Source organism: Equus caballus, chromosome 2 (genome assembly GCF_041296265.1).
Source record: "Equus caballus isolate H_3958 breed thoroughbred chromosome 2, TB-T2T, whole genome shotgun sequence".
NCBI lineage: Eukaryota > Metazoa > Chordata > Mammalia > Perissodactyla > Equidae > Equus > Equus caballus.
This window is the reverse complement of record NC_091685.1, coordinates 61,313,305-61,338,956: the sequence shown is the minus strand read 5'-3', so window position 1 is coordinate 61,338,956 and position 25,652 is coordinate 61,313,305. Positions and strand designations below refer to the sequence as shown.

General features: G+C 47.5%; 1 long non-coding RNA gene across 5 annotated transcripts; it reads right to left on the bottom strand.

The window, feature by feature from the left end:
* LOC111772502 (uncharacterized) lies at positions 1-25,128 on the bottom strand. 5 transcript variants are annotated; one of them, XR_011434457.1, is made up of 6 exons: positions 23,951-25,128; positions 19,613-22,276; positions 10,075-19,530; positions 5,446-5,633; positions 964-4,313; positions 1-213 (listed from the first exon to the last, which is right to left on the bottom strand). It is a non-coding gene; the product is annotated as an uncharacterized lncRNA (long non-coding RNA). The 5 variants fall into 5 exon arrangements; XR_011434453.1 differs by lacking the exon at positions 23,951-25,128 and having other exon boundaries at positions 10,075-19,129; positions 19,284-19,530; positions 19,613-23,944; XR_011434451.1 differs by lacking the exon at positions 23,951-25,128 and having other exon boundaries at positions 19,613-19,825; positions 20,904-23,944.
* Positions 25,129-25,652: the final 524 nt, after the last annotated feature.

Sequence of the window (25,652 nt, the reverse complement as noted above, 5' to 3'; positions counted from 1 at the left end):
TTACACGACATTTAACTGTTATATTTAGCACATCATCTGCATTCCAATGAAAAAATAACGACAATCCAAACTATTCCAGAGAAAGCCGGCCCTTTCTCAGCCTGTTCCTCCGCGTTCACAGAAGTCTGGTTTCCATTAGGTAGTCGTCGGATCCAGCTCCCCCTGCTGATGAGCTTCCGAGGAGAAGGCAGACAAGGGAGGAAGCTGCCAGGCCTGCAGACAGGCACGCATACAAGACAGCAATGTGCAAATCCACCAAAGTGGACCCGCCATTTTCCCCAAGATCTCCAACTCAGCCAAATCCAGCTGAGATGTTAAACAGAGAGTCCACTGGTGACAGGAAGCCCAGCCAGCTTCAAGCCAACGCGTCTGGTCTAATGAAAAGGGCTTTGGCTGGTGGCCCTAAAGGCAACAAGTACAATCCTCTGAGATGGCTGAGGCAACTCCTTCATCCCCTTTCTCTGCAGCCCTGGCAGCTGCACTTGCTCCAGCGCAAAGAAATGCTGAAGCACCAGGACAGCTAGGACCGAGTCCACCATTCACAGAGGACAGGAAGGAAAGGGCTGTGCATTCCTTCTCAGCTTCTCCTCAGGGAGAGAGGCAAAAAGCCAGCAGCTGTGGCTTCTCACCCATTTCCATAACCATCAAAGATGTGTGCAGCCCCTCTGAGCCAGGTGCTGGGCAAGGTGCTGTGGGACATGCAAAGATGAAAATCCAGGCTCTGCCCTTTGTGAGCTTGCAGCCCAGAAAAGGGACAAGGTCAGCACAGAAGGCCCAAACAGACAGGAAAAGGGGTCAGACACAGCCTCATGGGGGAGCAATCAATGCAAGAGCCCCCCGAAACCAGCAACTACCTACTGCTGGTTGGACTGGACTGTGCTGTGGGAAGGAACACATACATCCTCTCCCACCTCGGGAATTCAGTCACGTGGGGGGAACAAAGGAAGAACAGCAAACACGCACCTCCAGGCCAATGCTGTGTACACAGTCACAGCAGAGCGCAGTGAGCAGAGAGAGCACGGTGGCGCGCACTTGAGCTGAGTCTGCAAAGCTCAGCAAGGATTTCAGCAGAGCGGGGAGGAGAGGAAATCAGTGTTCCAGCCAGAGGGAGCAGTGCACGCCAAGACAGATGCAGTGATGTTCAGGCATGTCCAGGTGAGGCATGCAGCGGGAGCAGGTTTCGGAGGGCCGTGAGAGCCAGGGTGCAGAGGATAAAGTCAGTCAATTCATCCACCAGTCATTTTTTTAAATTATGGTTAAAAGCACATAAGAGAAAATTGACCATTTAACCATTTTTAAGTGTACAGCCTAGTAGTGTGAAGTATATTCAAATCGCTGTGAAACAGAGCTCCAGAAGTTTTTCATCTTGCAAATCTGAAACTCTGTCCCCACCAGACAACACTCCCCCTCCCCCCAGCTCCCCCCAGCTCCCTGTAACTCCAGCTCTATTTTCTGTCCCTATGAATGTGACCGCTCTCGGGAACTCACTTCAGTGGAATCACACAGCATTTGTCTTACTGTGACTGGCTATTTCACCTAACATAATGTCTTCAAGGTAAATCCACATCGTAACATGCGACAGGATTTCCTTCCTTTTTAGGGCTGAATAATATTCCCTTGTGTGTATATTACCACATTTTGTTTGTCCATGTATCTGTGAAAAAAGACAAAAGCACATGATTCCACTTATATGAGGCACCTAGAATTGTCAAATCCACAGAGACAGAAAGAAGAACAGTGGTTACAGGGCCTGAGGGGAGGGGGTGGGGACTTATCATAATAGGAACACAGTGTCAGGTCGGGATGACGAAAAATTTCTGCAAACGGATGGTGGTGATGGTTGCATAATAATGTGAACGTACGTGCTACCACTGAACCCTACCCTTAAAATGTCCAAAATTGTCAATCTTCTATCTATTTACCACTATACATATTTTTAAAAAAAGGTTTCCATGCTGCCAGTAGGAAAGCCTGCAAGTCTCTTCCCCTTCTGTTCCTTAATCTCATCATCTTTACGGAGAGGGGCTGACTAGATGCTTCTGGGTCTGCGGTCTAATGTTTCCATGGTAACCACAACAAGCAGCTGCCTGGCAGGCAGGATTTCACCATCAGATCAACAAGATTCACCCTACTGGTCTCCCTTCCATCCACTCCATGCTTTAAGCTGCTTCCCAGAGAGCTAGACATCAGTGTCAAATCTTGCGCCTCTCTTCTGCATCTCACACCATCATCCAGCCACTCAAGCTTGGTTTTCAAACACGCCACATGATAGTCTGCTCCCAACCAGTCTCACACGCTCTTCTCTCCACTCTAGAACACCTGCTCCTTCTCATGCCCCACTGCCCGACCTTGTGCCTTTGCTAGCTCTTCCTCTTCTTTCAAATTCTTCAGGGCTCAGCTGAAATGTCCCTTCCTCCAGGAAGCCCTCCTTTCCTGACCGCCCAGATGATGTTACATCCTCTGTTACATGCTCCCATGGCACCCTGCCTCCTCCCAAGGGAAGACTGTCACAGAACGAACCACAGTAAGGGTGAGAAATCAGGCAACGGGAGAAGGGAGTCATCCCAGATGCCTTTTACTTGAATTAGAGAGAAGCCTGTGAGCATTGTGGACTTTGGACTCAGAACCCATTGGACTGGAAACCCCACATCTCCTGCTCACAAGCTCTGTGGCCATAAGCAAGTTACTCAACTGCTCCAAGCCTCTGTTTCCTCTTCCGTAAGGCTACGAGAAAATTTCCTAACTCTCCAGGGCGTTGAAAAGAGGAAGGGAAGTGAAATATCCTGACAGCTCTTGTCTTGGACCTTTCCCCACCAGGTGATGTCCTCACCCATTCTTACCTAACACCTGGATTTCTGCCTGCACCCTACTTCCTCTCCAGCTCATTTCCCAGGTTGCAGCCAGAGTATCTTTGTAAACTGCACATGTGACAACCCCCTGGCTGCCTCTAGTCATTCTCCATGCACATGCACAGTTGGTCCCTGCTGCTCTCTCTGGCCTCATATCTCTTCCGCCCCCAACCCCAGGTCCACCTCCCTGATTCCAGCCACACGAGTGCCAGCCCCAGGCTCTCTCCTGCCTGTGAGTCTTCACACGTTTCTCCTCCTCCATATGAAAGACCATACCCTGTCCCAGCTTTGCCTGACAACACTTATTTGTCCTCAGGTCACTTCTGTGAAGCCTCACCTGACCGCCACCACCGCATGCACAGGTCTACCTGTGCGCCTGTAGACTCCTATCCCTTATTAATTGCTTTTTTGGTGTGCATTAAAATTGTTTTTAATTTTGGCTTTAACAGCTTCATTAATGTATAACTGACATACAATAAACTACACATATTTAAGCATACAATTTGATAAGTTTTGACATATGTACACACCCATGAAAGGATCGCCACAATCAAGAAAATGAATTTACCTATCACCCCCCAAAATGTCCTTGTGTCCCCTGGTAATCTCCTCCTGCCCTCCTCCACCGGCTCTCATTTGTAGGTAACCCCTGATTGGCTCACTATCACCATATATTGGTTAGCATTTTCTAGAATTTTATACAAATGTAATCACAAAGTACGTACTCTTTTTGGCCTAGCTTTTTTTTACCCAGCATAATTATTTTGAGATTCATCCATGTAGTAGCTAGTTCATTGGTTTTATTTTTTATTCTTGAGTAGTATTCTTTTCTATGCATGTAACACAGTTTGCTTATCCGTTTTTCTGTTGATGGACACGTGCTGTTTTCTGTTTGTATGAACGTATGCTTTCATTTTTCCTGGCTAAATATGTAGGAATTCAATGGCTGGATGATATGACAGTATGTCTAACTTTTTTAACAAGCCACCCAACTGTTTTCCAAAGTGGTTGTAGCCTTTTACATTCTCCCCAGGAGTTTGGGAGTTCCAGCTGCTGTCCATCCTAGTCAGCGCTTGTATGATCAATCTTTTCAATTTCAGCCATTGTAATAGGTATGTAACGGTGTCTCATTGCGGTTTATTGCATTTTCCTAATGACTAATGATGTTGAAAATCTTTTTTTTTTTTAAAGATTTTATTTTTTTCCTTTTTCTCCCCAAAGCCCCCCAGTACATAGTTGTATATTCTTCGTTGTGGGTCCTTCTAGTTGTGGCATGTGGGACGCTGCCTCAGCGTGGTTTGATGAGCAGTGCCGTGTCCGCGCCCAGGATTCGAACCAACGAAACACTGGGCCGCCTGCGGCGGAGTGCGCGAACTTAACCACTCGGCCATGGGGCCAGCCCCTGTTGAAAATCTTTTAATGTGCTTATTTGTTGTCAATATAGTATCTTGTTTGGTGAAGTGTCTGTTCAAAAAGTTTTAAAAGAAAACAAATTGTAGAAGTTAAATCTGTTAGGCAAATTTTTTTCATGAACTTAATTTCTATGCTTTATTCCACTATCTAAAGGTATTATCACAATTTTTTCACATCTTAAAAATTTGTGGAAAAATATTCACAATATGAAATTCACCATTTTAACCATTTTTAAGCATACAGTTCCGTGGCATTAAGTACATTCACCTCGCTGTGTAACCATGACCACCATCCACCTCCAGAATGTTGTCGTCTTCCCAAACTGAAACTCGGTGCCCAGTAAACACTAACTCTCCATTCCTCCTCTCTCCCCAGCTCCTGGCACCCCCACTCTACCTTCTGTCCCTATGAATTAGACTACTCTGGGTACTTCAGGTGAATCATATATTTGTCCTTTTGTGACAGGTTTATTTCACTTAGCATAATGTCTTCAAGGTTCATGCATGTTGTAGCATGTGTCAGAATTTCCTTCCTTTTAAAGGATGAGTAAAATTTCTTTGTATGCATGAACCACACTTTGTTTATCCATTCATCCATCAATGGACACTTCAGCTGCTTCTACCCTTCGGTTATTGTGAATAATGCTCGCCACGAAGATGGTTGTACAGATATCTGAATCCCTTACTAATTGTATTTTTAATTTTTAATATATTTTTAGTTGCATTTAATGGCTATATCCTATTGCCTACATCAGCGCCCGACACACAGTAAGCATTTAATAAATACATGTGAAGTTAACAGCCAAATGACAGAATGAGTGAATGGATAAAAGAGCAAATCCCAAATTGGACACCAACTCAGACAGAGCTGGATCATCTGTCCTGTGGGTGCCAGTCAGTTCCTAACGCCAGGATGCTGAGTCAGTTAAGGAAGTGATCTCTTTGGGTCCCATCCAAGAAGTGAAAAAAACACCTCCCATGACTCGGCTTGTCACCCTTGCCTCCACTTGGAGGCCCAGCTGCCTGAAGCCTCTGGGTTAGTCACAAGATACTAACTCAGGGGGGCATAGCTGAGCCTACTCAGAGAAGGAATTCTTTCCTCTGAGACACCTGAGGAAACCCTCACTACATTCCTTCCCATGAAATAATAATAACATTAACAGCCAACATGTTTGCGTGCTTACCTTGTCAGGTGCTTTCTGAACCGTATCTTATTTAATTGTTAAGTACCCTTGAATTAGGCACTGTAAGACTCCCCACTTTACAGAGCGAAAAACAAAGGCACGGAGAAGTTAATTAACTTGCCCATGGTCCCCCCAGCTGGTAAACGGCACGGCCAGGGTTTGAAGCCAGGCACTCTTGACTCCAAAATCTACCAGGAAGAAGCAAAAGACACAACTAACCAGTCAGGCTGAGAGCACTTTTCAATGAGTTACATTGAAGTTAACCAGGGTCCCCTTTCACAATATTTTTTTCCTAAGTTTAAATAGTATTTATTAAATAAATTTTAGAAAACACATAAAAAAAATTTTAAGTCACACAATCCCACCAAAAAAGATAAGCACTCTTGACATATTAGAATGTTCCCTCCCAGCCTTTTCTCCTTGCTTCTACACTTGAACCGAGGTGAAACAAGGAGTGTTCGCTCTCTCAAGACAGCGCAGCAGTCCTCCCGCGTTGACTGTCTGCCGCTGGCACCCGCTCCTCCCGCCGTCCTTCTCCTCTGCAGGTTTCTAATGTATTCCTGCCACATGACACAATAAAAATGGGATGCTGGTTTCTAGTAATGACGATGGCAGCGGACACTGAGTGCTCCCCCAGCGGCACTGCGCTCAGGGGGCACTTCACACACGGGACCCCAGGTAGCACTCATGGCCACTGCATCACTTGGGGACCATTACCGTGCTCACTTTACTCATTTACAATTAAGATTTACTTAATCTGAGGCTTAAGATTTAACACGCGGCTCTTCTTCCCTTTCCCTTCCTGAATCAGTCAGTCCTAAAGCCACTGGGTGAGGCCTAGAAAGGTAGGTGTCGACACGGGAGGTGGAGAGGGGTCTAGATGGAGGTGTCAGAGCCCCCTCTTCACTCCAGGCAGGTAGAGAGAACATCTACAGGAGGGCAGAAGGCGGTTTGATGCAGGGGGTGTCAGTGTCAGGGGTCAGACACTGAGCAGGGTGAAGAGAGCCCACAGTGGTGTGGGGATTATGCTGGTGTGCGGTGTCAAAACCCAAGCAGATGCACAATGGGAGTCCATGCAGGAGGAGGGGCCGGCCCTGGGATGAGATCCCAAGAAGCATGAGGGAGACGATTGTGTGTGCGAGCACGGTGCTGGAGCCCAAGGCAGGTGAGGGCAGCATCCACATGGGGGAGGGTGCTGGTGGCAGTGGGAGATCGGTTACATAAAGAGGGGTGATCAACAGGTAGTCACAGCACAGAGAAAGCCAGCCGGATTTCTCCCTGCTGGAGAAAAGGGTTATAACTAAGGAAAGGGAAGAGAGTAGAATGAATCCTGCGGTGCTGGATCGAAATTGAGGCATTGGTGTGAGCTCATTGTTTTCAATAGCACAGGTAGAGAAAGAAATAAGCATACACGTACAGATGTAAACATGTGAAGGTATCTTCATGTACATCCCTAGCTCTGTCCACTGACAGGGCCCAGGAGCAGCAACATCCCAACTGTAATGAGCACAGCCTCCCGCTAATCTTGGTTTCTAAATCCATTCTCTGCTAAAAAGAACCAGTTCTACTAGGACCAATGGCAGAGAGAGGATAACGTGCCTAGCATATTCTTACACTATTCTTATAACAAGGAAGGAAATGCTTAAAGGTTGATGGGGACACTTCAAAAGGACAAAGAAGCCAGCTTAAAGGGGTTCCCACTGGCCCAGCAGAGGACAATTTGAGTATCAAAATAAAAAATTTTGTAATCCATTGCAACCTATTGAAAAACATAGGAATCCATGATTCCACACTCATGTAAATAAATTAAAAGTTTGATGAGGATAAACACCTGTTTTCATATAGTTTCAAAGGTATTTATATAGTTTCAAAGGACTTCCCTACAAACTATGTAATAATTACAAAGGAAAAAGTAACTTTAGAGTGGAGAGCCCTTGCAGATACCATCTTAATCAAATGATGAAAGCAAACATCTCAGAAACGGGACAAATTGAAATCAGGGGGCGTCAGATAAGATGAAGTGAGAACACAGTTTCCTAGGCTCCTCCAGAGACAGCTGAGCTGTGTTTGGTGAGGCCTGCTGGAAAATTTCGTCTCTTCTCACATGACTACAGCCGGGCCGGAAGGAAGAGGGGTCTCATGAGCCGTTTTACTCACTCAGTGCTGCATTACGGGGCTGACACACCAGCCAAGTCTGCTCAGCATCCCATTATGAAAAGCTCTGCGGAAAGGCTGCACCTCCCCGAGTGAGCCTGTCATCCAAGCAGGGCCTGCCTGGAGAAGGCTGGGGCCAGGCTCGGGAGGGCCCGGCTGACCAGCGCACTTGGGAGGAGAGAAGGTGGACACCTGTTTGCATTTATGGCCACATTCTGCAGCTCAGCCCTGAATGTTCCATCAGTCAAGCTACTTCCTAAATCACAGTCCCATGTTTGGCAAGAAGGGAGGCTTCACCTGCCCTGGCCAGCGTCAGGGCGTCACAGAGCCACACTCTGCCCCTGGGGAACCCCAGTGTCATGACAGCTGTCTGCCAAGTCTACCACACCTCTCCAGCCTTTCTCTTTCCCTGCCTGGGGGGAGTGCCACCATCCCTGCCAGGCTCCTTGTGGCTCCTCCGTGTTGCTTCAGCCGTGCCAGGGCACTGATGTCACTGGGAGACTGCACCCACTCCATCCCGAAAAAATGGCAGTCCCACCCACCAACTGCCTGGACATGGGAGAGGCTATTTAAGAGTGCACCTGCCCTAAGGCAAGCTAAACAGCCAGTGCCTTGCTCCCAATTTACAGGTGAAGAAACTGAGTCATGGAAGTGACTTACCAAGGCATTCTTAACACTTCAGTGACTCATCGAGGTCAGAACCCCAAAAAGCCCAACCCGCAAGCTGCGTGACTTCAGGGACAGCACTCTGCTTGGCATGTGCGGGCCTGGCTGGTGCCAGAGCTTCTGCCTAGGGCTCTACTGGGGCAGCTGTGGGATCCCACCTCTCAGACCCTGCTATGTTTCCACCATTAGAGCTGGAATCCCCAAACCAACACAGACTAGCAAAGGAAGGAATTCTGCCTGAGGATAATCTGGATGGTTCTATATACCTATGAGAGAGAGAAAGCCATCAACTGTGTGTCTCTGTGAGTGTTCACCCATTTGGATGCAATCAGTATCAGTAAGTGTCCTGTGTGATCTGTAAGAGTCCTTAACAAAGAACAGACAAGCTGAGATCTAAGTCTTGGTGCAGCCCCAGTCTGTGGCAGGATGTGCATCCCAGACGCAGGTGGCGGCCAGGCCAGCGACTGTTCTATTTGACTCTGGGAGACCTATTCTGCTGGACTCTATTTGGCTCTTGGCTGTTTTTGTAAAGTGTCCAACGATGCCTCACAACTCCCTTCTCCTTCCAGGAGGGAAAAGGACTAAGTTTGTTAAGCAGCACCATGCTAGGAATGGCACCCCAGTTTCACCTACACTATAAATCCTCACACCAGTGAGCTATTGTCCCACCTACAGCTGAGGACACGGAGGCTCAGAAAGGCTACCTTGGCCACGCCACACGGCTGCTGAGCGCAGGAGCCCGACCTCGCAACCGCCGCACACCCAGCGGACTGCAGGGCACCGAACTGGCCCGGGACCTTTTTGGCTCCCCTCCTACTCCTCCAGTCCTCAACCCCAGCAAGTTCGTGCCCCCTGCCTCCATCACCTCATGCCCTCTGCCTGGGGCACCCACATCTCCACCGGGCAGATCGCCCCCATCTTTCAAGGCCCACGCCTCCTCCGCCCTGACGCTCACAAACACCGCGGTCAGGCCCCCTCAAGAACCCCCTATAGCTGCCCGTCTCCCGGTGCCCTCCTGGTTGCCTTGTATTCCAGCTCCACATCCCACTCACCCGGCACCGCACTGAGCACACAGTAGGCCCCACTATGGGTCACTGAGTGCCCCATCCCTCCGCCCGGGCCTGCAAGCGCTGGGGACGCAACTCAGACGTCCGTCCCCTCGGGCGCGCGATCCAGTAGCCCAGGGCGGGAAGGGCGGCGGCTGTGAGAACGGGCGGGGAACAACCGAAATGCCCAGAAACGTGCTGTGACCGGAAACCTCCTGGGCACAGCGACTGCGCTCGAGCCGAGACTCTGCAGGCGGCTGCGAACCCGCTCCGGGCCTCGCGCCCCAGCCGGCCCGCGGCGGGTCGCCGCCCCTTCCGGAAGGCCCTCCTCCCACAGCTCCAGCTCCGTCTTTTCTCCTAATGGACCAGTAATGATTCACCAGGAACACTGTCCTCCGCGGGATAAGGGACGCGGCTGCCGGCGCCCAGACCGCAGCAGGGAGGCGCCCCGGCGCCCATCCCCTCCTCCCCGTTCCCCCTTCCCACCCCGCCTCCTTCCCCTCTCCTTCCCTCCTACTCCTCGTCCCTCTCTCCCCTTCCCCTCTACCTAGCTCCTCTCCTCCACCCCTCCACCCTGCCCCACCCTACCCGTCTCGCCACACTACGTCTCTCTCCCCCTCTTCTCCGCCCTCCGCCCCTCTGCCCACGCCCTCTGCCCCTCTCCTCCCCCCTCCCCCTACCCCTTTCCTCTCCCCTCCCCTCCCCCCTGCCCCTCTGCTCCCTTCCTGCCCCGCCCCAGCCGCGGCCCCGGCACCTCGCGCACCCGGCGGCGTGGTCTCCGGGGCATGCGCGTCACCGCTCGTCCCACCTCCTTCCCAGCCAATCAGTCCTCCCCTCCGCACCCGGCCTGTCCTCCCTGGGGAAACCTGTGGCCGGAGATGCAGAATCGAGTACAGTGTATGCAATAACCGTGTGAGAGGGCAGCTCCGGGTACAGAAGAAACCAGAAGATGAGGGTGGGGGTGGGTTCCACACCTCAGTCGTATAGCCTAAATCAGCGAGCTGGAAGTAGTCACGTATGTTTGGCACTTTATGACTTACAAATGCTTTTCTATAAATGATCTCATATGGGCCTCAAAACAACCCTGCGAGGCCGGTGTTACGGTCTCCTTTTCATAGAGGAGGAAATTAAAGCGCGGCGAGATGAAGTGACTTGCCTGGGGTCGCAGGCCTGCGGCGGAGCCCGGTTCGGACCGATGCGGACCCAGGCCGGACTCCATCGTCCTCCTTCTCAAAAGCCCAGGGCAAGTTGAGGGTGATTTTCTCGATTGGCCCCTCTTGAGATCCACTCGCCCGGAGTTCTCTTTTAGAGTTTCGATGGTGTAGGAAGGGAAAAACAGGGGAAGATAGCTGGAATGAGAGGTGCGGTTTAAGGCAGGACGTTTAGGTTCCGGAAGCCGAGAGAAAGGGGTAGATCCAAAGGGTTACCATGGGATTTCTTCTGCTACAAGGCTGGCTGATATCAGGGAGGAATTTGCATTTTAAAAAGAAAGCCAAAGACAGAAAAGCCTTGGGAGCTACGAAGAACGGCAGAAACCCTTGGCAGACATGTACTTGTGAGCGCCCCCAAGTAAGCCCAGAGGACCAGGCTCCGCGCGCTCCCCGCCTCGCTGTCCAGCGCCGCTCAAATCCCAGCGCTCAGAAACAGCGCTGCGAGCGCACGCCCGGAGCGGACGAGCGACACAAAGACCAAGCGAGGGCGAGTCCGCTGCGTGCGGGCCCTGCTTCACCAGCGCGCTCGCCCCCAGCCTCCTCGGAACACACGGCGCTCGCATCGGTGCCTGCGGGCCTTTCCATTAGCCGCAGCGGCCTCCTCCAGGAGTCTGCAGAGCTCGCGCCCTCTGGTCAAAGGCCTCCTTCCCACTGAGGCCTCCCTAACCCCTTCACTGCGTCTTTCGCTCCCTAGCAGTTCTCAGGGTCTGAGCAGGGCTTCCCATACTTCAGGGCGCCTGCGCGTCACCTGGACATCTCGCTCAACACAGAGGCGCGTTCAGTTGGCCCGGGGTGGGTCCCCAAGTGTCTAATACTTCCCACATTATGCTGCTGCTGCCTCTCTGCCTGCATCTGTGGAGGACACTTTAAATAGAAAGGATCTAAAATGCTACATTGTTCGTATTTATCTTGTGTTACTTTGTCCTCCCTGCACTGGAAGCTAAGTTCCAGGAGGGCAGGCAGTTGGTCTCTTTTGCTCCCTACCGTGTCCTCAGTACCCGGAACAGGACCTGGCACCCGGTAGGGCACATGGTTATTTATTGAGTGAAAGAAGAAAGGAGTGAATGAAATACAAGCCAAAAAAGAAAGCAGAGGTGATAAGTCTAATGTCATACAAAGTAGAACTCAAGGTGAAAACTGTAAATGGAACAAAAGTTTATTTTGTATTTATAAAAAAGGGAAGAAATAACATTCAAAAAACTTTAGATCTTGAATGGTATGATATCCACTTATTTAAAGTAAACTATCAAAAGAACAAGGAAAATTGCAGATTAGAAACTCTCACTCTCTCTTGGTTACATCTCCGAGGCAAAAGGTGACGTGGAAGACCTGAATAAAGAAATTACCTGGATTTAAGAGCTCTATATTTACCTTTTTATTGTGGTTAAAATATACATAACATAAAATTTAGTATTTTAGCCGTTTTTAAATGTACGGTTCAGTGACATTAAGTACATTCACATTGTTGTGCAACCAACCATCACCACCATCCCTCTCCAGATCTTTATCTTCCCAAACTGAAACTCTGTGCGGGTTAAACAACTCCCCATTCTCCCCGCTCCTCCCAGCCCCAGGCAACTGCCATTCTACTCTCTGTCTCTAGGAATCCCGCTACTCTAGGTACCTCATGTAAGCAGAATCATACAGTATTTGTCCTTGTGTGACTGCCTTATTTTACCCAGCATCATGAGCAAAAAGACTCATCCATGTTGTAGCATGTGTCCGAATTTCTTTCCTTTTTACGGCTTAATATTATTCCATTATATATGTATCACATTTTGTTTATCTATTCCTCTGTTGATGGATGCTTGAGTTGTTTCCACATTTTGGCTACTTGTATAATGCTACCATGAACATGAGTGTACAAATATTTGTTTGAGTCCCTTCTTTCACTTCTTCTAGGTATACACCCAGAAGTGGGGTTGCTGGATCATATGAGCCATTCCTTGTTTAACTTTTTCAGGAACCGCCATGCTGTTTTTCACAGCAGCTGTACCATTTTACATTCTCTCTAGCAGTGTACAAGGGTTCCAACTTGCCAACATCCCTGTCTACACTTGTTATTTTCTTTGTTTTTTTAATAATAGCCATCTTATTGGGTGTGAAGTAGTATCTCATTGTGGCTTCGATTTGCATTTCCCTAATGATTAGTGACGCTGAGCATCTTTTCCTGTGCTCGATGGCTATTTGTATATCTTCTCTGTAGAAATGTCTATTCAAGTTCTTTGCCCGTTTTTGAATTGAATTGTTTGTTGTTGCATTGTAGGAGTTTGTTACATATTCTAGATATTAATCCCTTATCAGATATGTGATTTGTAAATATTCTCTCTCATTCTGTAGGTTGCCTTTTCATCTGTTGATAGTGCCCTTTGAAGCACAAAAGTTTTTACTTTTGATGAAATCCAATTTGTCTATTTTTTCTTTTGTTGCTTGTGCTTTTGGTGTCAGATCCAAGAAATCATTGCCAAATCCCATGTCCTGGAGCTTTCTCTCTGTTTTCTTCCGAGAGTTTTATCACTTTAAGAGCTCTGTATCTACCTTTACAGAGAATAGATATTCCTTGTGAAAGCTCAATACATTTCAAAAGTGGAAATTGCCAAGACCACAGTATCTAGCTGCAATGCAATAAAAACTAGTAATTAACGTATGAGTAATTGTGTATTTGAAAGTTGCTAAGAGTGTAGATCTTAAAAGTTCTCATCACAAGGAAAAAAATTTGTGGCTATGTGATGTGTTGGATGTTAACTAGACTTATTATGGTGATCATTTCACAATATAAACATGTATCAAATTATTCTGTTGTACACCTGGAACTAATACAATGTTATATGTCAATTACATCTCAATTTATTTTTATTTTTTATTTTATGTTTTTTTTCCCAAAGATTGGCACCTGGGCTAACAACTATTGCCAATATTTTTTTTTCTGCTTTTATCTCCCCAACCCCCGCCCCCCCAGTTGTGTATCTTAGTTGCACGTCCTTCTAGCTGTGAGATGTGGGATGTGGGACGCCGCCTCAACGTGGCCTGACGAGCAGTGCCATGTCCGCGCCCAGGATCCGAACCCTGGGCCACCACAGTGGAGCATGCGAACTTAACCACTCAGCCACGGAGCCGGCCCCTACATCTCAATTTAAAAAAAGAGATAACAAAAAGCCGCGGAAGCTGAAGCAAGTAATTGGGACTTGATCTCTATAAGGGTTGCTGTACTATCTCTGTATTTCCTGTGGAGTTCAACATAATGCCCTCGCATAGTTGATGTCAATTAATGTAATGTGGGTCAAATAAATAAGTTTCTCCTAAACACACACACACACACATTCAAATAGCCTTCCCACCCACCCCCCACCCCACCATCAAAAAAAACCAAACTAATAATTAATGACAAAAGATTAACCACTTGGAAATGTTAGAACCCTCTCTCTAACTCTTGGGTCAAAGAGAAACTCAAGACTGAAGTGATAGATTGTCTGGAAAATAATACTGCGAACATTTACATATGAAAAATAAACTTAAGGAAATCAAAAGGAAGAAATTAGTGAGGCTAAGATAAAAATTAATTATTTAGAAAATAAAAAAATAAGAGTGAACATATACAAAAATAAAGGGTTTTTTTTTTCTGACTTATAAAAATGGATATAAGGGACGGCCCGGAACTGGAGGAGAAGAGCAGGTGGTGCCAAGGAGAAGAGGAAAAGGAACGAAAGCAATACTGTCTTCTCGCCCGCTGCCTCCCACAGCCTGAGGCTGCCCCACTCGGAGTTCAAGTCTGACAGTCCAATCACATACGAGGTTTGTGAACGTGGACAAATGACTCAACCTCTCTGAACTTCAGTGTGGTCATCCGACTAGTGGGGAAGATGCCTACTTTTTAGGAGGGAGGAAGAAATGAGATGCTCATTGGAAAGGACTCCTGATACAGGGCCTGGCACATGGGGATGGTTGTTATTATGTTGTTGTTGTGAGAATAGTAATATTTTGTTTCACCCTGTAGGAGTTCCTAAAGAGGACAACATGAGTGGAAATCCCAGTGCCAAGCCAGGGGCCCTGGTCACCTGTGACAAAGGGAAGAAAGACGTCTAGCAGAGCCGCAAGCCAGCCCAGGCCAGGAGGCCCCTGCTGGCCAAGACACAGCATTGTGTTCCCTCCTCCTCCAACCTCACCCCATGGAGGAATGAGGGCAAAAATGAAGGTCTCACCATCCGTACAGGGAGGGGCCTGGATTAGCTGTCCCTGAGGTTTTTCCCCTGGCCTACGTCAGCGATCTCTGAGGATGAGCAACATAAAAGGGAAGCTGGCTGGAGGGAAGTGGGGCAGTTTTCCAGCTCAGATGCTAAGAGTGACAGCAGTGGATATTTATGGAGTCACAACCCTGGTATGGACCTCAAAATGGTTTTAGCTTCTTGCTTGCCTGTGCTGGGAGAGGGAGGAGCAGGCCATTTTGGAGCACTAGGCAAACAGGAGACTCCTTGCATCCTAAGGCTTGTAAAGGGAGAAGCTGATGTGTGACAGAGTCCCAAAGGAGCAACGCCCAATGGCCAGCCATCCTCAGCCTTATGGTCCCAGAGGCTCAGAACAGTAGAGAAATTCTAGGTGCTGAGCCCAGCTTATTCACTTGGGCAACCTTGCTCACTGACTCTTATCTCCTGTGGACCGGTGAGGACAGAGGGGCAAATGCCAGATTTCTGAACAGAATAAAGTAGGGGTTAACAGATATACGTCCATCAAAACCACATGAACAGTAAGTCAACAGCTGCAATGCCTGTCCATTGTGGAAGTTGCCCACAACATCAAGATTGCCAGGAAGAAGCTGGTATTTCCAGCTGGGGCCTTCTCTCCTTGCCCTCATTTGGGTAAAGGCAGAGAAAGAACATTGCCTGGCAGCACTTGGGGAATCATCCCCCACATTCCATAATAATCCTCTTCAGTTATGATTTGGGCGAGTTGCCTCTAGGCCTCAAAGGATGGGCCTGTGACCCACGACTCCTGTGGAGGGGTCGCCATGGACCTGGGGGTAGAGCTTTTTCTGAGGTTACCCTCGTAAACCTGGATGTAATCAGGGCAGGCGGAGGGTAACTTAGCCATGCCATGGAGAGTTCCTTCCTGAGCATGAAGCAACGCTGAGGACAGGAGAGCCACTCCCTTGTGCTTCAAATTATGCAAGTAGATAAACTCCTTTTTTTTCCCCTTAAGTCAAAGGTTGTCTGACAGTTTCAACTAGAGCAGGCCTAATATACCTGTGGTGGGTTGAATTGTGTTCCCTAAAAAGATAAGTTCAAGTCCTAACCTCTGGTACCTGTCAGTGTGACCTTGTTTGGAATTAGGGTCTTTGCAGATGTGATCAAGCTAAGATGAGGTCAGTTGTATTAGGGTGGGCCCTATAAGACAAAGGAAACTTGAGCACACAGATGCACCCGGGGAGAAGCCATGTGAAAATGGAGGCAGAGATTGGAGTGACGTACCTACAAGTCAAGGGACACCAAGGAGTGTCAGGAGCCACCAGAGGCTAGGAGAGAGGCATGGAAATTCTCCCTGAGATTCTCTCTCATAACCTCCAGAAGGAACCAACACTGCTGACACCTGGATTTTGGACTTCTACCTTCCAGAACCATGAGAGAATAAATTTCTGTTGTTTTAAGCCATCTGGCTTGTGGCACTTTGTGACAGCAGCCCTAGGAACCTAATACAGCCTCTAGCAGATGGTGTTGAGCATGTCATGACCTCCTATCTCTTCCTCCCAAGAAACACACGCAAGAGACTTTTACAAAGCGTTATTGGTGGTAAGCCATATTTTACCCAAAGATGAAATTTGGGTAGCTGCTTTCATCAGATCATGGCCTCTTGGCCATCCTGCCCAACTCTTCCCCCAGCAATATGCTGAAGGAAATCTGAGTGCAGGCCCTCATCAAATCTTGCCTGGATTGCTATAAATAGTCTGCCATCTTTTTCTTTCTTGGTCCATCCTCCATACTGCCACTTTTCCCCCAATAAACTGATTTCATCATTCCTCTTATTAAAAATCTCCATTAGTTACCCAGGCCCTATAGAAAAATCCCAAGCTCTTTAACACGTCATTCAAGAACCTAAAGAATCTCATCTCAACTTCTCTCCATCTTGTCTGCCCTCACTCACTTGCCACACGTCCTCTACTTTGGTGATACTAAATTATTTGATCCTAAATATTCCATACACTTTCACAGCTCCCTGTTTTTTGCAAATGAAGGGAGAATTTTCTGGTAAATGTTTCGTCTGTTAGTTGGCTCACTTAGGAGCCACTCTCAACCCTCTTCTCCTCCCTACCTTCCTATATAGAGACTGGAAAAGTCAAATCCTCTCTCTCCCAGCCTCCATTGCTGCTAAGGGTAACCACGTGACACAGTTCTGGCCAATGAGATGTGAGGAGAAATCCACAGGAAGGTTTCTGGGAAAGTTTTTGCTTTCCTGATAAAAGGGGAAAACATGGCTGGCACTGTCCTCCTCCTCATCGTTCTCCTTTGAATGTGGACACAATGACTGAAGCTGCTGCAGCCAACCTATGACCATAACTCAAAGGACAAGAGAATTCCAGAAACTTCAGCCACATTGTTGAGCTAATGTGTCATTTTGAGTGCCTAACCCTGGACTTATTATAATAAATATATAATACATATATTATGTGTATCTATAATATTTATTTACTATTATTTTTTAAATCACTGTTAGCAAAGCATTCTGTTAGTTGCAGCTGAACACATTTCTAACCAAAACATTGGTAAGCTGTTCAACTTTCTATATCTTTCTGGGTAGATTGCTACTTCCTGTGAGAAGTAGTCCCAAACTTCCTGGTTAGACTGTGGCTTCCTCCTCTAAGCATCAGTGACACTGGACCCTTAGCTTGGATGCAGTACACATCATGTTATGATTAGTTGCTTACTTCCTACAGCGGGCTACTCACTCTGACCTTAGTCTTGCACATATCTGCCCAAGGCATGCTGGGCCTGAGCAGAGTGGCCTACACAGAGTAGGGGCTCCGAAAATGCGTTGCAAGAGAAGAATTCCATTCACAGGAGCACATCACTATATTATAACCGCTGGCTGGGTTTCTCACCCTTTGAGATCGACAAGACAATGACTGACCCACCTCACTGGGTCATTTCAATTCCTCCAGCAGATGCTTGCTGTGCTTTCACGTAAAAGATGCTGTGGTACACTCTACACAGAACAAAAAGAAAGGAAGGGCATATCTTGTGCTTTAAGGGAATACTTTAATACGGAAGTTAATGTTTCCCTTGCGTGAGTCTTAAATAACAATACAGCCAAAGGGGTGGAAGCAATACATATTTGTTCACAACAGTTGCTCTCAACCCCGGCTACATGTTACAATGACCTGGGAGGATTTTTTTTTTTTAAAGACTCTGGAAAGTTTGATAAAATCGGTCTGGTGCTCCCTTCCCCACTCCATCTCATTTTTTAAAGCTCCCTAGGTGATTCTAGTATGTAATCAGAGGTGAGAACCACTGACATAAGAGAAGGAGAGGTGGAGGCTGGGAGGCTTTTGGAGGGCTAAGCCTTGAGGTAGAGGGGAGTGTGGGCAACACGGGATAGGGGTTTTGGAGGAGGGGGGGAAGCTGCGCGGGGTGGCGGGAATGGAACGTCAGTCTGACTGTCAGCCAATCAACCAGAATAGTTGGAGAAGAAAGTTCTAACAGGTCAATACTGGGAGATGCAGCCAGAAATATAAGTGGACCTGTCTGGGAAGGGCTTTGAATGTCAGGCCAAGAAGTTTAAACCATCCTGTAGGCAAGGAACAGTCATTGGTGATTTTTATGCTAAGAAAGTAGCGTGATCAAAGAGAAATTTAAGAAGATAATTCCGTGTGCAAGAGGCATATAGACTATCTGAATTATTAAATAACGATACATTCTCCTAAGATATTTACACCTGAGCTAAAACAGCCACCGATGAGTTGTCTGTGGATCTGAGGTTTTCCCAGGTTAATCATCCTTCCCTCAACCTCAGTTTAGAGCTCTTGTCCAGTCCAGACATGTTCAGACCTAAATGCTGTTCCTAACGTAATCCCAAGTTTCTTTGGAGTATCAGCAGTCATGCTTCTTTCATTCTTTTCTCCCTAATGCCTATCACAGTGCATCATAGTATCTGGCACCTTTGAGGTTCCCAAGAAAGGTTTATAGAAAGGAGGGAGGAAGGAAGAAACTTGCCACAAGGTGAAGTCCACATAACTCAAGTAGGCTCGGCGCCAGGGCTCCCAGGGACAGCTGGGGCCTCAGAAACATGGGATGATAGCGAAACGGATGAGAAGGCTAGACCCAGCCAGGGCTGACAGAAATAGCCAGCATAGGGCTAGCCTCAGGTGTGGGTGAAAAACAGGGCAACCTAGAACATGACAAGGGCTGTGGTAAGCCACCAGGAACTGATGGAGGCTGGTGGCCAATGATGTCGATACTTGCGAAGGTGGGGAAGGCCCTGCCAGGGGAGGCTCCAGGCGGCAGATGTGCTGAAGGGCAGGTGGACAGTGGAGCTGCAATCCCAGCTGCTCAGCTGGGCAGGAGGCTCCTGTTCAGGGAGAATGCCCCAAGAGCTCAGCAGGATGTCAGGTCCAGAGCAGACCTGACGTGCCAAACAGAACGTGGGGTCAGAACACCAGTGGAACGATGGGGCCATCATGGCAGGTAGGAGGGCCAGGTGGTAGGTCAGAGGGCATAGCATCTGAGGTTCACCTGAGCCCTGGGCTCATGGCAGCAGGGAAAAGTTTGGACCCCACCTTGCAGTGAGTGTAGTACAACCAGTCCGCTATGGAGCATTGACTCAGGGGCTGCAGGCGGCAGCCCAGCCAGCACAACGCAGCTGATCCAAGTGGAGAGGTGAGTCCAGACCACATTTGCTGGAGATGGCCAATGCCGAGATGCCTGTGAGAAAAACCAGGGGTGATGGGTTTGTTTTCAAGACTTAGCATGGGTTCCAAACCAGTGAAATGAAGACTATTTTCCGATCTTCTCTCTGAAAGAGAACTAACGAGATCAATAGCCGTTTGCCTGCACTTCACCACTGCAGGACCACCAAGCGTCCCACCCTGCCCTTGTTCATCCCCACCTTGCTGAGCCTGCACTGATGTGCTCCCTCCAGGGTCATCATGCAGCCAATAATAAGCCCCAGAGGCGGACACCATCAGGAGACCATCTGAGGAGGCAGCGCAGACAGCATACCGTTGGAAAAGAGCCCTCGTCTGGAGTCAGAAGACCTGAGTTCCAGTCCTGACTTCACCACTAATTCACTGCATGTCCTTGAGCATGGTACCCACAGAGTCTGTCATTTAGGACAAAAGCAAAATGGTCACTTAGAGTTAGTTTCCTAAAGACCACCACCTTCCTGTCTCGCCAGCCTCTCAGGACACGTCTACCAGGCTGATTTGGTAACTGCACTGCATCACGCCCAGGAAGAGGAAGAGGGAGCCTGCTGGGAAACAGGGTCAGACAGCAGGCAATCACACTGCACTGTGTGAGGCAGGAGCTGGGGGGCCCTATCCAGAGCCACTGCCAGCCCACTGCAGCAAGGGGGCGCCACCCACAGCCCCCGTGTCTGGAGAGTGACCCTTTACTGACAGGAGCCCCACACAGCTACAAACTGATTGATACAGTGTACGAAGCTGATGTCTTGCCTCAAGGAGGGTCAGCTCTGCAGTGCGGTTTATGTTCCAGAACTTTCCGCCTGGGGATTAAGTCATAACTAAACTTGAGACTACAGTAATGTGCTGCATAATGATGTTTCCGTCAACAAAGGACTCCGTGTTCTACGGTGGTCCCACAGACTAATATCTAGGTCTGTGTAAGTATGCTCTACCACGTTCGCACAACGACGAGATCGCCACACAATGCATTTCTCTGAACGTGTCCCTGTCCTTAAGCAGCACGTGACTGAACAGTGTTGCCCGGCCCTGGCCCTTCCCCCTTTCTATCCTGCGTCCGTCTCTCCCTTACAGGTTTTTCCTGGAGAGCACCCTCTTAATAAATCACTTTCACAAGATTATCTGTCTCATGCTCTGCTTCTAGGGACTTGATCTAAAACACAATGCTTTGAACAAACAAAGGTAAAATGCCATTGATGGTAAAACATAAATGAGGGCAAAACATATATGGGAGTATAGGAAGTCAACTCCCAGATTCATTTAAAAAAAAAAAAAAGGGCTATGTAAGTCCATTTGTGGGGGAAGGAAGTAGAGAAAGACCAGCTTCCTGTTTGTCCCTGAAAGACAGTAAACTGAATAGTTCCCTGGTCTTGAAACCCCATTTTGCCTGATTCATTTCCTAAGCATAGCTGGGCAGCCGAGAGCTTCCAAAATAAGGATCGGTTCCATTTTCCTGAACAGCACTGGTCAATGTCTTACCTGACTCCTGCAAGTAAGAATATCCTCTGTTGAATGTCCCTCTCTTAAAAGCTGCAGTAAAAGCAGCAGGAGCTTCTTTTAATGAAACGCCAATAATGAAGGCAATCCTTTCCCTTTGAGAGACCAGACTGATCTGTTAAGAGTCTAATCCAAAAAGTCTACAGAGGCCAAAACTAGCCAAACTCGCCCAGCCCGCAGTGGCCACTCAGGTTCCAGCATGATGACACAGTGAAAGTCATGCTCATGAACAGCCCTCCTGGGCCATGTGCTGCTCTCAGGCACGTCAGTCAGGTCTCCTAGCATGCTGGGTAATGGCACAAGCTCTGGAATCAGCATGCACGTGTTTGACTCCTGGCTCTGCCCCTTGGTGGCTGTGTAGCCTTGCCTCAGTGTCCTCACCTGTCAAACTAGGGGCTCATGTATTATTAAACGCATTAACACTGGGAATGAGCTAGGAATGGTGTCTGGCACGTGGTGAGCTTCAATACATGTGAACTCATTATTATCCTAACAAGTAATTGCTCATTCATTTGAGGCCACTTGGGTCTCCACCACCAAGTAGCTACATGTATCTGAGCAAAACACTTAAGCACTTCAAGCTCTGAAACACAAGGCTGAGTAGGATGGCCTCTGAAGTCCTTTCTGAACCTAAAATTGAATGAGTCAATGACCTACTAACACCAACTTTGAGCTCAGCACAGTTCCAGGTCCTGGACTGTAATTGTAACCAGGACGTTTTTCTCATTTATTCATGAAACTTGTGATGAATAATACCCAACTTATGAATGTCCATCAACCAAAGGACACTGAAACGGGGATTTGCTTAAATAAGCAAAAATATTCAGGAGTGTTGTTCATTAGGGGAAAAAAAGGAGAAAAGCAGTAGTAGTAAAACCTTGGACATTTCAAGCCAATATGTTTCATTGTTTTAGGGCCTCTTTCTCCTTCCAAGGAGCTTAAGTCCTTACCAGAGATTATCTCTTGCCATGGTACCATGGCAGCCAAGCCTTCACTGTTGAACTTCGGTTTCCTTTTAGAGGAGGGAGTCTTGGGTGGAGGTCGGACTCAAAGCCCACGGCTTGGATTCAGCCAGCTCTTCCTTCAAATCCAGGCTCCATTACTTGCTACCTTTCACAACTGAGTCCTTACCTAACTGAGTCCCCCTTTCCTCCTCCACAGTAGGATAACAACACCCACCTTTCAGGGATGTCATGAGATTTCAATGAGAGAACGCATGCGTGTTAGTCTCCCAGTGTTGCTGTAACAAAGTACCACAAATCCAGTGGCTTAAAACACCACCAATTTATTACCTTACAGTTCTGGAGTTCGAAAGTCTAAAATGAGTCCACAGGGCTGTGTTCGTTCTGAAGGCTCTAGAAGAGAATCAGTTTCCTTACCTTCTAGATGCTGCCTGCATTCCTTGGCTCGTGGCCCCACACCACTTGGTCTTCTGCTTCCATCATCACATCTTCTTCTCTGACTCTAATGCTCCCTCCTTCCCTTAGGAGGACCTTGTCATGACATTTGGCCCATCTGAATAATCCAGGAGAATCTCCCCTTTTCAAGATCCTTAACTTGATCAGATCTGCAAAGTCCCTTTTACCACGTGAGGTAACAAACATATTCACAGGTTCCAGGGACAAGGACGTGGAGATCTTTGAGGGGTCATTATTCTGCCTGCTCAGTCTGTAAAGCCCTGGGGCAATAATTCCCACGCACAGAGTAGATGCTTCAAAAATAGCATTTGTTTGGCAAGGATGGGGGAAGGCAACAGCGCTATAGCAATGAACTCACGTGCTACAGCATTCACTGGTCAGCTACCAATTGCCAGACACTGAAACAGGCCCGGGTGTTCAAAGACGAGTGCTTCACTGTCTAGGATGATGCAGACACTTACAACATATGATAAATAATACCACTGGGATCGTTACACAAGGATCTGAGAGCCCAGAGGAGGGGCGCCACAGAGACCCAGCATGCCTTGCTGCTGGCACCAAGGCTGCAGTTGAACGCACGTCGTCCCAGGCGCAGCCCGAGCACCTCCTCCCTTTCCGGGCCGGCTGGAATGCGCTCCCTGACGGGAGACGTAGATGACCCAGCTGTTCTTGGACCACACAGTAAACAAGTGGCTGAGGCACTTCTAAGTATTGTCAGCTGTGTCCTGCCTCAAGTTCTGTCAACAAACTGATTAATTTATAACTAGGGTTAAAACTGCTAAGATCAAGTTAACCAATTCTGCCCATTTTCCTAAGAAGAATGAGACACTTCAGAAGTAAATATGGTAAACTGGAGGGCCGTATGGGGGTCCCATGGAGGACATGCCCGGACGGTGGACTGTTCAAGACAGTTGCCCATAAAGTGAGCTTGCCTCTCGTTGAGGCGAACGTGTTCAGAAGATAATGACGGACGTTCGCTGAGCCCCTGCCACTGCTGGGCACTGCTCCCTGTTCCTTACACGTGTGTGCACAGTGAACCTATGAGGCAGACACTATTACTATCTCCCTTCCTTTGTCTTTATTGTGGCAAAATACATATAACATGAATTTTACCATTTTAACCATTTTTAACTGCACATTTTAAAGTGTACACATAACCATATTTAAGTGCACTGTGGCATTAAGTACATTCACATTTCTGTACAACCAACACCACCATCCATCTCCAGAAATTTTCATCTTCCCAAACTGAAACTCTGTCCCCATTAAACAGTAACTCCCTGTTCCCCCTCCCCCAGCCCCAGACAACCACCATCCTACTTTCCATCAGTCTCCAAACTTCACATGGCCAGCTTTTCCTGTCTTCAGGTCTCACCTCCTCAGGGAGACCCGCTCCAACCGCCCTGCTCTCCTAGTGGGCCTCATCTCTCTGTTAGATCCCCTATTTACTTTCTTTATAGCAATTACCATTACTGCTATTATTATCTTATTTTTTATTATAAATAAAGCATTATAATAAGACATAAACATTGTAAGATATATTATAAAATAAATCTATATATATGTCTTATTTATTTCATCCTGCTGTAATCCATAAGAGCAGGGACTTACCTGTCTTGCTCAATGCTGAAACCCCAGTGCCCAGAACACTGCTGTGTCAGTTTGTTCAGGCTGCCAGAACAAAAGACTAAGTGACTCAAACAACAGAAATTTATTTTCTCATAGTTCTGCAAGCTAGAAGTCCAAGATCAAGGTGTCAGCAAGTTTGGTTTCTTCTCAGGCCTCTCTCCTTGGCTTGTAAACGACCATCTTCTCCCTGTGTCCTCACATGGTCCTCCCTCTGTGTGTCTGCGTCCTAATCTCCTCTTCTTATTGGGACACCAGTTATGTAGGATTAGGGCCCACCCCAATGACCTCATTTTATCTTAATCGCCTCTTTAAAGTGCCTGTCTCTAAATACAGTCACTTTCTGAGGTGCTGGGGGTTAGGGCTTCAACTCTAACCACATTCAATTCAACATGAATTTTGGGAGGACACAATTCAGCCCATAATAACTGCTTAATACATAGTAGACATGCAACAAACATGCTGTTGGATGAATGATGAAACTATGAGCGTTCCAACAGAAAAATAAATGAAGGAGATAAGTTGAAAAATCATAAAAGAAAAACTCAAATGTACAGTAAACTCGTTATAGTATCTCACTAGAATCAAAAAAATACTAATTAAGACAACAAGGAGATACTATCATTGTGTCTATCAAAACGGTCAAGATTAAAAAGAACAGACAAAAGCCACTTGTAGGAGTGTAAATACAGGAAACCCAGCCCTTTGATATCTTGCTGGTGAGAGTGTACTTGGAACACATCTCCTGCAAGGCAGCCTAGCATTACGTACTTTTCAAAGTACAATGTCTGCAGGGTGAGCAGACTTCCTTAAAGAAGTAACCTGAAGGGCAGGTCTTAGTCAAGTGAAGGGAGAGAGAGGAGCCAATGAGGCAGAGAAAGCAGTTTATGAGAAGGCCTGGAAGCCGGAACGCACTGTACCTTCAAAGAGGTGGGAGAGTAAGGAGGGGAGGTGCCTGATCATGCTGTAATAGACTTGATATATTCCACCTGGGGAGAAGGGGCAGCGAAGCAAGTATGGGTGTTACGAGGTTTTGGCTAGAGCAGCTGAATGGTGGTAATACTTTCCAAAGGAGATAAGGAACAGGAGGAGGAGTTTGAGGAGAAGAGGTTAATTTCCATCTTAGGTATGTTGAATCTGAAGTACTGTGAGATACCCTCATGGAGAAGTCCCAGGAGGCAATCAACATACATAGATATTATCTACATAAAGGCAAAACTGCAAGCCAGATGAGAAGAAACTGTCTAAGTAGGCTGTTAAGGCTACCCAGGACCTGTTCACCCAGCCCCAGTCACTAGGGTCCTAAAGCAACAGAAATCAAGGCAGGGGTCATGTGGCGGCCAGGACATGGGAGATGCTACAGGCTTCATGGTGACCCCAACACCATGGAAGTTGACCACTGTCCCTACATAAGGCTGATTCTGAGAGAAAAGCTTCACAAAGATTTTAAGGACTCCAAAAATTATAATGCAGTATCTCCTGTAAAGGCCCCTGCCCCAGTCCCAGACTCCTCCCTTCTCAACCCTGTAATCTCTTACATAGAAATTGCGGTGGGGGTGGGTGCCTTATGAGAAGACGCAATTTTTCTCTTTTTCATATGTGTTGAAAAACCTTCTCCCAGTTTAGCATTTATCTTTTGACTTTGTTCATGGTATTGTTTTATTGAGATATAATTGACATACAACAT